Here is a 12,847-nt window from a genome sequence, read left to right as displayed (position 1 = left end):
ATGTCAGTTTGAGGGAATAGATGGCCGGACACAGTGGGAGTCAAGTTCAAGGGCGTGCAAGCCTCCTTTAATTAAGCTTCCCTCTCATGGCTGCCTCCAAGCTCACGGACACGCAGTGCACAGTTCTGAGCTGCCTCAGGGCCTGGCCAGTCCAGGAGGGACGCGCCTGCTGCTGTCTGGGGTGCTGCCCTTTGCTGAACAAGGGGCTGGAGGCAGCATCACCCAGCTGCGATCAGCTCACCCTTCTGCCAGCTTCTCCTCGGCCCCAGGCAGGTGGACGGGCACAGGAGCCTCCTTCCTGGGTTCCCTCCACCGCTGTCCCCTGTGCCACCCGCCGGCAAGGACAACGTGCATTGGCCACACGGCCGAGGGCGCTCCGCTTACCCAGCTGCAGAATGACAAGGTTTTCTGGGAGGCCCTTCAAATATACAGCCACCTCTTCCCCCAGCGGACTTGCTGTCCCTGTGCTAGACACCTTGCTGCACCCCAGGCTGATGGGAGCGAGGGGCACCTCGTGTGCCCTCACCTGGGCTGCCCCTGCGGGTGGGCAGGTGGAACCGGGGGCTGGTCTCAGTACCAGACTGCGAGCGCGTCAGAGGGCAGAAGAGAGAGGGGGTGGGGGTGGTGGGAAGAGTGCAGACTTCTCCCGACGGGTCATGGGCTCTATTGGAACTCCTATCCGTGGCGGGAGAGCCCCTTGGCCTCCAGGATCCCGAGGTGCCTCTGGGGAGGAGCAGGCCGGGGCTCAGTTCTGGCCTTGCTCCTGAGCCTGGGGCTGGGGGCTGCTGGACCAGTTTCTCAGGTGTCAGAAGCTGCACCGTTCTGGATGGAGACTGCGCGAGGGAGGGACCTGGCATTTCTCACACTCACCAGAGGCTTGCTTCTAGGGGTGAGCATTGCCTGGGAGCTCGTTAGAAATGCAGACAGTCAGCCCCACTCCAGACCTACTAGTTGGAATCTGCATTTTAAATGACTTTAGATGACCCCCTGCCCCCCATCCTTGCATTTTAACCTTGGAGAAGCAGAAGTAGGATTGGAGAATCAGGGCCCCAGCTCAGCGGAGGCCAACTCTGAAGGGCCCTTCAGAAGCTGCTGTTTTCACCCAAATCTGGAATCCAGGGCTGGGTCAAAGCGTACTTTTGGATTCAGAACGCTCAACGTAGAAATGCACCTTGAACAAAGGTGTCCGTGGGTCCACCGGGATATGTCCCATCCCAGAGCCCGTGAAGGTGACTTTATTTGGAAACAGGGTCTTTGCAGATGAAATGAAGGATCTCGAGATGAGATCACCGTGGATTACCCGTGTGGGTCCTAAATCCGATGACAGTGCCCTGAGAAGAGACAGAAGAGGCGACAACCACACAGGCCGAGTGATGCGGCCACAGCTACCAGGAGCTTTCAGAGGGAGCGCGGCCCTGCGACACCTTATTTCAGAAAGGGAGCAGATCTGTGTCCTCGGAAGCCCCCAGTTTGTGGCCATTTATTATGGCAGCCACAGGAAGCTATGGCCACATGGGTGCCTTCCCAGACCGGGGAGGAAAGAACGGCCAAAACAGTGATGCAAGAAGAAGCAATAACGCTGCCAGTCCCCAGTCCCAGCAATCTCAGCTTTGTTCCCAGAATTAGCTACGTTCCTCCTCATTTCCTTATTTCTTTTTAATGCTCCGTGAAGCCCAAGAATAGTCCAAACGGCAGGCACTGGTCCTGCATGGCCGGCGGGTCACCAGACTGTCCGAACCAGCGGGGCGGCTCCTCCTGTATCCAAACATACCGTCCAAGGTGACTCCACCTTGTTCGGAAATTATTTAAAGCAGTTATGATACAGCGAACTGAGTCATACTTTAACTGCTTAAGTCCCCTGAAAAGCAGACGTGCTTTAACAAGCCCTTTGGTTGAGTCTGCGAAGCCTCGAGCACTGTACTTCGGTTCATTTAAAGCAGGGTGTGCCAGCCCTGGGTCTGGACGGACAGAAACTCTGAAGGCTCTGGGGCTATTAGATCATTTCATCATTTCCCTTTAAAAAGTTTTCAGAATTCGTACATAAAGATGCAGGGCAGTACTTTTCAACCCGGACTCGACTTGGAAGCATTTGGGGAGCTTGAAAATAATGATGGCAGTGTCTGGGCCTCTCCCCGGATCAGTTCATCAGAATCTCTGGGGGCATCTGGCAACCCCCTGCCTTGTGGAGTACAGTCACCTCCTGGGGGCTCCATGGAAGCCCCCTTTGTCAATATCCTCTTCGGAAATGCCTTTTCTGCTTCAATTAGCAGAGCTAATTCATTTTATGTTGCCTACAACAAGCACCTGGATCGTTGCAGAGTCTAGAGACTGTGATAACCCCCATTTTACAGAGCAGGAGCCTGAGGCCCAGAGAGGTTCGACCCCTCGCCCGAGGTCACACAGCTAAGGAGGTGCAGAGCCTGCCCTCTTAGCCACTAGGTCGGGGACACACATTGTCCCCACGCCCTCTTGGTGCAGCCTTTAGCAGTGAACACCCGCTCATGACGCTGGAGCGGCTGGCGGGGAGGGGTTCATGGTGTCAGCTGGCGCCCGGGCACCTCTCACACGAGAGGCAGTCTCTGCCATGGCCAGTGGAGAATGGGGGGCCCAGCCTCAGCCCCACTCATGTGCACGGGCCCCTTTCCGAGCACAGGTGCGTGTGTCCGAAGCACACACCTGTCCTGCTCACCATCCAGGAGCCCCGGGCCAGGGCTGGTCCCCCACCGGCAATTGCAGACAGTAGGACAACACATGTGGCAGAAGGGGGTCCTGAAAGGTGGTGCTCGCTGCCTGAGCCGCCCTGTGACTAATGGGAGTGGAGGCCACTTCCCTGCAGGTGGAGTGGGCAGAGGCCGCCTCGTGCCCAGAGGCCCCCCTGGGGCTGGGCCCTGGGCCCTCCACTGCAGCCCTCTACACACGGCATCTGAATCGGGTTCACTCCTCCAGAAATCGGGGGTCAGGGCCCCAGGGGCCCAGGACAGGCACAGAGGTGAAAGGTCACGGGATGCTGCACCTGGGGGTGCAGTCTGGACCTCCTTCGTGTCCTTCCGGGGGGCTGCACAGCGTGGGGCAGGGCCGCTTACACAGGGCTGCAGTTACAAGGTATAGTGTCTGCCCAGCGGCAGCATCTGAGGATTTGTACAAACACACACTTCTGAGTTTCTACTGAATCAGAAGCTCTGCAGGTGGGGCTCAGCGCTCTGGGCTTTAATAACCTCCAGGTAATTCTGATGCACACTCAAGTTTGAAAGCCACTGGCATATGCAGCCCTACGAAGCAGGTATGACAATGTGTCCCATTTTATAGCCGAGGAAAAGAAGCTTTGAGCCAGTTGCCCAAAGTTACACAGTTAGTAAGAGGGACTAAATTGGTTAAGATTAAGTTCAGCCATGAATCACGAAATAAAACCCCAAAGAACCATAGACTAAGCAAAATGGTTTATTTTTCCCTCACGATCCAAGATAGCTGCTGGAGCACCAACCATTATGTCCACATTCCAGGACACAAAAAGGAGGAAAGGGAGGAGGGTCATGCCCTGTGCCTTTAAAGATGCCTCCAAAAATTTTTATATATGACTTCAGCTTACATCCCATTGGCCACCTCTCAGTTAATTGCTTCACCAGCAGAAAGAGAAGCCGGGGGTAATGAAGTCTCTGTTCTGAGTTACCATGCACACAGGGGAAGCCTGGGGTTCTACTGTTATGGAGGAACATAGATCCTGGGGACTAATAGGCAGTCTCTGCCCCAGAGGGCGCAGCCGGAAATCCAAGCGGATACTTTCACCGTCTGACCCTATGTTTCGTTTACACCTTGTCTTTCTCCTCCCCTTTCAGAAATTGCACAAAGACCAAGCCTTCCCGAACATCTTCTTGCTGCCTGCCGTGTCGCTTGCACCCAGAACATGCGTGGCAAGTAGCAGATCTGTCACTGAATGTAGCTTTCATGAAGATTACGTTAGATCATACATGTACAAGGTCCGTCTGCCTAGGGATTCAGAATGTGGCCGCTGTTCACTCAGCACTGGGCTTCCTAGTCAAGTGTGGCGGCCCTGCCCGGCTTTATCTCAGACTCTGCTTCTCCGCCACCCCTGCCTCCACATAGGGCCTTGTAGCATTGGGCTTCCTGACCGGGGCACAGCTTTGGGCTTTCAAGGTAGTCAGTGCTGTTGACTGGGCCCGGGGAACCCTCCAGCCGCAGCTCGGGGCGGGGAGCGGCGACTGGACAGGTAGAGTCACTGTCCCAGCCCAAAACCCCGGGCACAAAGGCTGCGGCTGGGGCTGCCTCCCCACGGTGGGTGGGGCGTTTCAGCCCAGCCCCTTTCTACCTTGGGGGTCCCTTGCAGGTGCAGGTTCCAGGAACCCCGGCAACCCTCCTTCCCGCACGTGGGGCACCCCGAACTCCTGCATGGGGTCTGCACCTGGCCCTGGGGCGCTAACTGGGTCAGGCTGCGGAGCCCAGGGCCGGCCGCCCGCGCTGGTCGCCTTCCCCTGCCAAGTGGTGCACAGAAACCCAATTTCCCCTGAATCTCCACGTGGGGGGCACACGAATGGGCCTTATTCAAACGCGAGCTGGGAGCAGATGGTGTCAGTGCCGGTTGTTCCATTGTGACTGCCCCAATTACAGAAAAACGCTCATTTCACAGGATTTTTCAGAAGGAAGCAAACCTTTAGAGGAATTGTCCTCGTTTTTCCTCCACAGATAGAAGGAAGGCTGCGAGGGCTCATTTTATTTATTAGTCATGTGGATTCAGGTCAGTTCCTGAAGCTCCTTTGTTGGGCCGCCTCCTCCCAGGGCTATTGTGGGAGGGCTGAAGGCGAGGTGTTTGCAGGGTCCCCTGTGAACGGAAAGCGGCCCGGCACCAAGGGCTCCCTGCGTGTCCCGCACTCAACCGCTGAGAGTCCCTGCCACCCTCTCGAGCCCCGCCGGCCCTCCCCTCCCCTCCCCTCCCCTCGCCCATGGGGAAGCGGGTCCTTCGGTCCTGGTCCGGGGCCGCGCACTGAGTCCTCTGGCCTCTCAGCCCCTGTGCACTTTTTTTTTTTTTTTTCTGTTACGCGGGCCTCTCACTGTTGTGGCCTCTCCCGTTGCGGAGCACGGGCTCCGGACGCGCAGGCTCAGCGGCCATGGCTCACGGGCCCGGCCGCTCCGCGGCACGTGGGATCTTCCCGGACCGGGGCACGAACCTGTGTCGCCTGCATCGGCAGGCAGACTCTCAACCACTGCGCCACCAGGGAAGCCCCGAGAAGGACTTTTTAAATGACAGCAACAACAATCTCAATCTCTCCCTAACGGAGTGAGGATGTCTGAAGGGCTGGGAAGGACTCTGCTCCTGAGAACTGGAGGGTCTCTACGGGCAGCCGTGCCCCGACTCAGCCGGGACAGCTCTCCCCGCCTAGAGTCCCCGGCTGTGCGTCCCCTTTCCACAGGGCCGGCTCTCGGGGGGAGCAAGGCCGGGCACTGGAAGCCAGAGCGGGTTCCAACGTGGCCGGAAGTGGAAAAAGAGGACTGAGGGGCAGTGAGGGCCATCACGGGGCTGCGGCCACTGCTGCTCAGGCCTCTGACTCTCGGCTTCAGCCACAGACAGAGTAATAAAGCCACCCCCAGCTTTGCAGCATCCCCGAGAGTACCAGAGCGTAGAGCCACAGGCCAGTGTCATCACCCGGATGGCTCTAGAAGACAGGCCTCGCTGGAGAAGAGGGAGGACGCTGCAAGGTCCGCTGCGTGATCGCAGGCTTGTCAAGAGCGCTGACTCTGGAGCAGACAGCATCTGGGCCTTCTGGGAGTCGACCTGCTAATGCACCAGGTGCCCAGGGAGGCGGTGCTTTGTCCACGAAGGTATGGAGGAGACCCACTCTTCGGAGAGAGGCAGGGGCCCGTGGGTCACTGTTCTGTACGTCTCTAGCCCTGAAGTACTGGTGGTTATGCCCGACTGAGATATCACAGCCCAGTTCAACATCTGCAGGGCTGCAAGCAATCGTAGAGAGCAGGCCTGGGCTGCTTGCTCTGCAGCCTACGTGAGCTACAAGAGCTAAACTCAGGCTGCAAGAGGGGACCCCAGGGCCCTGCTGACATGTGGTCCTGCAGCTGATATCTTTGGGTTGATTCTCTGGATGATAAAAGATTTCACATAAGACCTGGAACGGGCCTCAGAGACTGATGTAAAAATAGGCCAAAAGGTGTTCGTACTGATCACCACCCTCGCTGTAAAGTGAGTGCCTGACGATGAGCTTTTGATTGCTGAGGCTTTCATTTCAGAGACGCCCGTCTCGAATAAACATATTGCCAGCTGTGTGACACAGTTACCAGCTACACAAGCAGATAAAGGGTCAGGCCGCCCCACCCACGAAATTCTCCTTTTCGAAAGCCCTAGGTGACCCAGATAACTGGCTGCTTGAATGACCCCACTTTTCCTTCCCAACACCCTAATTCTCGCTCTTATGTTTTCAATTTGTCAACAAAGAGTAAAGCTGCAAAACCCTAGGTACCCCACCCTCGACCCCAATAACAGTAGAACCCCAGGTCTGTGCCCTCTCTCTCTCTCTCTCTCTGACCTCGCTGGGTACCCTCCAGGACTTGTGAGTAATAAACCTGCTTTTTCAAAGTTCCCTGATCGTTACTGCTGAGGTGTATCTTGCCATCATAAAAAGAACCACAGGGGCTGGTCCAGCCACAACACTGTTTCCAAAAGGGGAAATGTTTCTGGGGGCTCGCCACAAGTAGTACAGGACAAGGTGAGCACCCCTGGCATTCCCAGCCAATAGCATCACTATTAATAGTCTGAGACCAACGCAAAACAGTCATCACAACCATCACCATCATCATCATGATCATCACCATCACCAACATCACCACCGTCATCACCGTCATCATCACCATCATCCTCACCATCACCATCACCACCATCATCATCACCATCATCCTCACCATCACCATCATCACCATCACCACCATCACCACCATCATCACCATCATCACCACCATCACCATCATCACCATCATCATCATCACCATCATCACCGTCATCACCATCACCACCAACATCACCACCATCACCATCATCACTGTCACCACCATCATCACCATCATCACCATCACCATCATCGTTTTCATTGTCACGATTGTGATAACACCCCCACCTCCATCATCACCATCATAATCATCATCACCATCACCACTGCTAAACTTATTGAACATTTACTGTGCTCTTTTCATGGATTAATTCAGTTAACCTATACAAGCCCTCTGAGCTAGATATGTTTGTTTATTATTCCAGGTTTACTCAGGAAGAAATAGAGGTCATGTATGTACCCAGGTCACACAGCTGGTAAGTGGTGCCCCTGGGATTTGAACCCGGTCTGTCCAGCTTCAGAATCTGTGAGCATTTGGCCAAGACCTTGCAGTGACAGGCAGCTAGAGGATTGGAACAAATGTTTCTTGACCAAGTTTTCAGAATAACTTTCTGCTGCCCCATAGTCTATCCCGTGTGCCGTGGCTCATAAGAAACGCAGACAGGGGGATTTCCCTGGTGGTCCAGTGGTTAGGGCTCCGAGCCTCCACTGCCGGGGGCGCGGGTTCGATCCCTGGTCAGGGAACTGATCCTGCATATGCCGCGCAGCAGACTGCCATTTGCTGACGGCTGGTCGCTGGTGGCTGCACCAGGGTCAAAAAGACTTCGGTAAATCAGACAGAAACTGACTTCCCCAATCAGTTTGGTACAGCTCTGCAACAGCCCAGTTCACGGGGCTCCTGTTCTCCTGTCAAAGGACAGTTTGCTTAAGCCCCCCAAACAGGGAAAAACGGGGCCCACAGCTGGGCCTCAGAAGGTCAGCCGTGGGTATTCACCGCTCACTCACCCTCCAGACGGACTGTTAAATCCAGTTCTCCTGGTTCTTTCTTCTCCAGCAGAACAGAGTGTTATGTGTACCTTTTGTGGTGAAAGCGTACGGCCCGTGGCACACTCTCTCCTTTATGGAAAAGGCCATATAATCACACAAGAACTTTTCAAAATAAACAGCACCCACGATCCCACCACCGAATAACTAGTTGGGGTTTGAATACGTATTACCTTCCAGTTTATTGTCCCCTTCATAGCCTCAGAGACTCACAGCCAAGGATCTTATGGCCAGAACCCTGGTCCAGCTCCATTATTTACAAATGAAGATGCTGCTGAGTTACATGAGTTACACATGATAGGATTTTACACAAGGAGTGAGCAGAGGCGATACCCCCAGCAGGGTTTCCCTGCTGGGCTTTCCAGCTGCTCCTCAAATTCAGCAAGAATTTGAGAATTCCAGCCTCAGGGAGAATTCGGTTATGTGGGCAAACTGGTCTTTCTTGATCCAGTCACCAGCGATGGAATCTGGGTAACTTCTAGTCAAAAGATTTTGTCTATTAAACTGAAGTTACACTTATCAATGAAAGAAGTTTATTAGGAAAATCACTAAGAACTTAGTCACTTAAAATAGATGGACATTTCCTTAACTCGCAGTTTTTACCGAAAACCTACAGCAAATCTCCCACTTAACAGTAAAACAGGCACCATATTCTCACTGAGCCAAGAACCAGACAATAGCTAGCACAGTGATTGCCCAGCATTTTTCAGGGGGTCCCAGGGGAGACGGTGACCGCCATTTTTGGACATCACACCCTGCCATGACACCTTTCTCCTGTTACCTATCCCCAGCCAGTCTTGTAAAAAGTTGTGGAAGACAATACAGAGACACACCTCCAAGGTGGCTAACGTGAAAAGCACAGGCAGTGTTACATGCTGGCGTGGATGCAGAGCTGCTGATGTGAGTGGAAGCCGGAAGAAGCCACTGGGAAGCTACCTGGCAGCACCTGCTGAGCCGAGCACAGGCGCAGCTGTGTCCCCGCGCCCGTGCTCGCAGAGGGCAGCTGGACACCGAGTCCCGTAACAGCCCCAGACCCGGAACTTCCTAACTGCTCAGCCACCGTGGATGGACAAATAGAGGGGTATTCACATAACAGTTCACTTTACATCAATGACAATTACACCTACTCGCCCCATATGGGTTCATCTCACAAACATAATGCTGAACAAAGAAGCCAGGGGAAAAGTACCTGCTTTAGGATTTCACTTATTGAAAGTTCAAAAGCAGATGAAACGAATCTATGATGGCGTCAGAAGTCAGGAGTGCTCACTCCCGGGGAGATCGCGACAGAGTGGCTTCCGAGGTGCCGCTCGAGCCCTGTCTCTCAGTCGAGGTGCTGGGTGCATGGGTGTGTCTGCTTTAGGTACATCGGCCAGGCTGTACACTGCATGTCTCATGCACCTTTCTGGATGTATGTGATACTTCAAAGTTAAAAATACATCATATAGGGCTTCCCTGGTGGCGCGGTGGTTGAGAGTCCGCCTGCCGATGCAGAGGACACGGGTTCGTGCCCTGGTCCGGGAAGATCCCACATGCCGCGGAGCGGCTGGGCCCGTGAGCCATGGCCGTTGAACCTGTGCGTCCGGAGCCTGTGCTCCGCAACGGGAGAGGCCACAACAGTGAGAGGCCCGCGTACTGCAAAAAAAAAAAAAAAAAAAATCATATAGATTTTAATCGTGGGAGCCAAGTAGACTGTGGCTTTGGCCTGGCATCCGAGCTCCAGGAGCGCAGGGACTTTGTTGTGTTTCCCGCCGCGTCCCAGCACCTGGACACCCAGGAACTGCTCATCACAGCATGTTGAACGATGTGCCAGTCTGCTCACTGCTCACCTGAACTCTGTCTGCCTGCTGGACAACATTCTCACATTTCAAAACTGAAGAGTTTTATCTGGTTACCCTGGTAATTGACCTCTTGGTTGCCTATTCGGGAATCCCAATGACTTGTTTTCTAATTCCAGAAAGAAAAAAACCCCTGCTCTTGAGCGTAATTTCTAATCTTCTCTTTCTCGTGTGGGTGTGTGTTTAGATTAGAAACTCACCTGGTAGAGCTGAGTTTACATTTCTGTTTTGTAAATCGGACGAAGGCGTGACACGATGCCCTTCAGAGCCCTTCCAGGTCTCGCTGAGCCCACGGAGGGAGGCCGTGTGTTGCTTGAAACCTGGGGCTTTGCGTGGGTGCCTATCGAGGTGAAGACATCACAGGTGTAGTTGTAGCCAGGCAGGGGGCAGAGGGGGGCCTGCATCACTCTCCAGTGACTTTTTAAGGTAACGCTACATTGCCTACTGGTTGTTTAGACTTTGATGAAGCAATCGTGGAGGAAAGAGCATGAAAACAAGGACAGGTCTGCTCAGAACTCAGTCGAAACACCAGCCATCAGGCAGAGGCCACCGTCAAAGAGCACACTTGCTGGGCGCTGGCTCTCAAGTGTCGAGCAGAATGGTTCTGATGGAGACCCGGGCGCACAGCCCATTGTACCCGTGGGTGTGTGTACAGATATATGTCACTTTTAAGATCTAGTGTCTTGGCGCTTTGGCAGAAAGAGGTGGCAGGGAACCAATAATAAACCATTTTCCTTTTTAAAGTGTTTAAGAGGCTGAAATGAGATTCCAAGACAGCTTAAGAAACAGGAATCCCAGAGGAAGTAAAAATTGCTTCATTTCAGTAAAAATGGTCCCCAAAGGTTCCCGGCCATCACTGTAATTCCCAAAATCCTGCAGGCTTCTCAGGGTGCCTGGTCCCTCAAAGAATCTTGGCTATTATTGGCCTTTTGCAGGAATTTGCTGTTTTTTCTCTTTGGTTTAGTTTAGGGTGGTTTTGTTTATTTGTTTGTTTGTTTTTTGCATGCATCCTTTTATTGAAAACACGTTGTAAGTGAATATTAGCTTATATGGGAAGCCATTCACGGCAAGTTGTTAAGAGGAAAAAACCAGTTTACAAAACAACGTGATCGGGACTTCCCTGGTGGTCCAGTGGTAAAGAGTCCGCCTTGCAATACAGGGGATGCGGGTTCGATTCCTGGTCAGGGAACTGAGATCCCACATGCTGCGGGGCAACTAAAGTCCACGTGCCACAACTGCTGAGCCCATGCGCCTCAACTAGAGTGCCTGCGTGCCACAAACTACAGAGCCCACGCACCCAGGAGCCCACACACCACAACTCCAGAGCCCACCCGCCCAGCCTGCGTGCCACAACCAGAGAAGAGAAAACCTGCACGCCACAACGAAAGATCCCACGTGCCTCAATGAAAATCCCACATGTCGCAACTAAGACCTGATGCAGCCAAAAGTAAATAAAATAAATAAATAGATCCTTAAAAAAAACAAACATGACCCCAAATTTGTTTTCAAAACACATATACATTTAAAATGTAGGAGAAGACAGACAACAAGATGTTAAACATGGATGTGTAGGTGTTTGAAGAAAGTTTTTATTTTCTTCTGTGTTTTTTTTGTTTTTGCACTTTCCCAAAACTCCTTCACTCAATATTTTTTTGTTAACAGACTTTAAAATAATATTATTTTTAGAATTTAAAAAATCCTTAAGGAAATTGTTATTTAGGATGGAATTAGGGGCTAGTAAGAGGTGGCCTCTTTTTCCCACCTAATAAGCCTGGAGGTTGGCCTGTGCAGCTGTGCAATGATGCTGTCAGAGACCAGAGCTCGATATCTGCCACTTTTGCACATTGTAGCCTCATGACCTCAACATGGCTATGCATCTCCAGGCATTACATCTACATCCCAAGAAGAAAGAAGGGAGGAACTAGCAGCCCCGGCCACATTTATTTATCCCTTTTTCACAGAAGAATGCAAGTTTTCCTGGAAGCTCCACCAACAGACTTCTGCTGATATATCAATGGCCGCACAGTCTCATGGCTGCCTCTAGACCAGTCACAAGCCAAGGGGAATGAGAGGATGGGTATTCGTTCAGCTCAGTCCCTTCACCCCCAGGGCTGGAGTGGAGGCCAGGAGAGCACATGTAGGCAATGGATGATGTTTGAGCCCAAAAATTGTCTTGCAAGAAATGTCCACATTGCACAATAGATGGTTTCAGTCTCCCTCCCCCACGTGCTCACCCTCCCACGCCCACCCCGACCAAGATCTCCAGGAACTGGGCGCGTGGAGGTCAGCCTCGCCACTTCTCTCCCATCTTCCTGCCAAGGCCATTTGAAGACAGTGTATCCTCCCACCCCCTCCCACCCCCCCTAGCAGGACCCACGTCATTCAGACCAGATGCAGTGGATCTGCCTGTAAAACGCGTGTACAGGGGGTCAGCAAGTATCTCCTCTGGGGAAATCAATTCTCGGCCAACGCCAGCCTTGTCCCTCGGGTAATGTTCTCACTCCCCCCCACACCTGCAAGACGACTCGCTTCTGGAGTCAAACCCTCGTCCTCACTACCCTCGCTCCTCGTGTGCCTGGGGCCGGGCTCCATCAGTGCTGACCCCTAAACTCCCGTCCCCAGAGCAGCATCACGCGATGACGAGATCGTGAGCCTGGCTGCACGTAACACCAAAACAAGAGCTGAAACGCCGAACGCACAGGAGGGAAGACGCAGTAGCGCGATTCTCTTTGCTCTGATGTCTGACTTGCTTTTCCTGCGCCGCTGGCTAACTAGGCACTGTGTGTGGGCGGCTCCCAAGATGTGTAACTGCAGACGGAAGAAGAAAGAACAGGAAACCACCTGCAGGGACGGGCAGGAATCGTCCTTTAACTCCGTTCCCTGGGACCCCGAGACCCGGGTGCTGTGCCTGACCCTGGACGGGATGGTCTCTTACCCCCGGATGCCCAGGTGGGCAAGGGTGGGTACTACTGAGATGCCCGGATACAGGTGGGGGAATCACTCGTCCGAGGTCACGGAGCTGGTACTTGGCAGGTGTGGGGTTGGAGCCTCTTCCTCAAGCCTGTCCCTCGGGGGGCCCCCCTGCAGCCTGAGGTCACATGACGAGGGGTTCCTGTCACT

General features: G+C 53.5%; 1 long non-coding RNA gene across 1 annotated transcript; it reads left to right on the top strand.

Annotated features, from left to right (window-relative positions):
- The first annotated feature begins 5,220 nt into the window (after positions 1-5,220).
- On the top strand, positions 5,221-9,322 carry LOC132594274 (uncharacterized). Its single transcript, XR_009560459.1, has 3 exons — positions 5,221-5,832; positions 7,271-7,321; positions 8,681-9,322. It is a non-coding gene; the product is annotated as an uncharacterized lncRNA (long non-coding RNA).
- Positions 9,323-12,847: the final 3,525 nt, after the last annotated feature.

This window comes from Globicephala melas, chromosome 20 (assembly GCF_963455315.2).
Source record: "Globicephala melas chromosome 20, mGloMel1.2, whole genome shotgun sequence".
NCBI classification, from domain to species: Eukaryota; Metazoa; Chordata; class Mammalia; order Artiodactyla; family Delphinidae; genus Globicephala; species Globicephala melas.
Note: the sequence above shows the minus strand (reverse complement) of the source record. Positions and strands in the feature narration are given on the sequence as shown.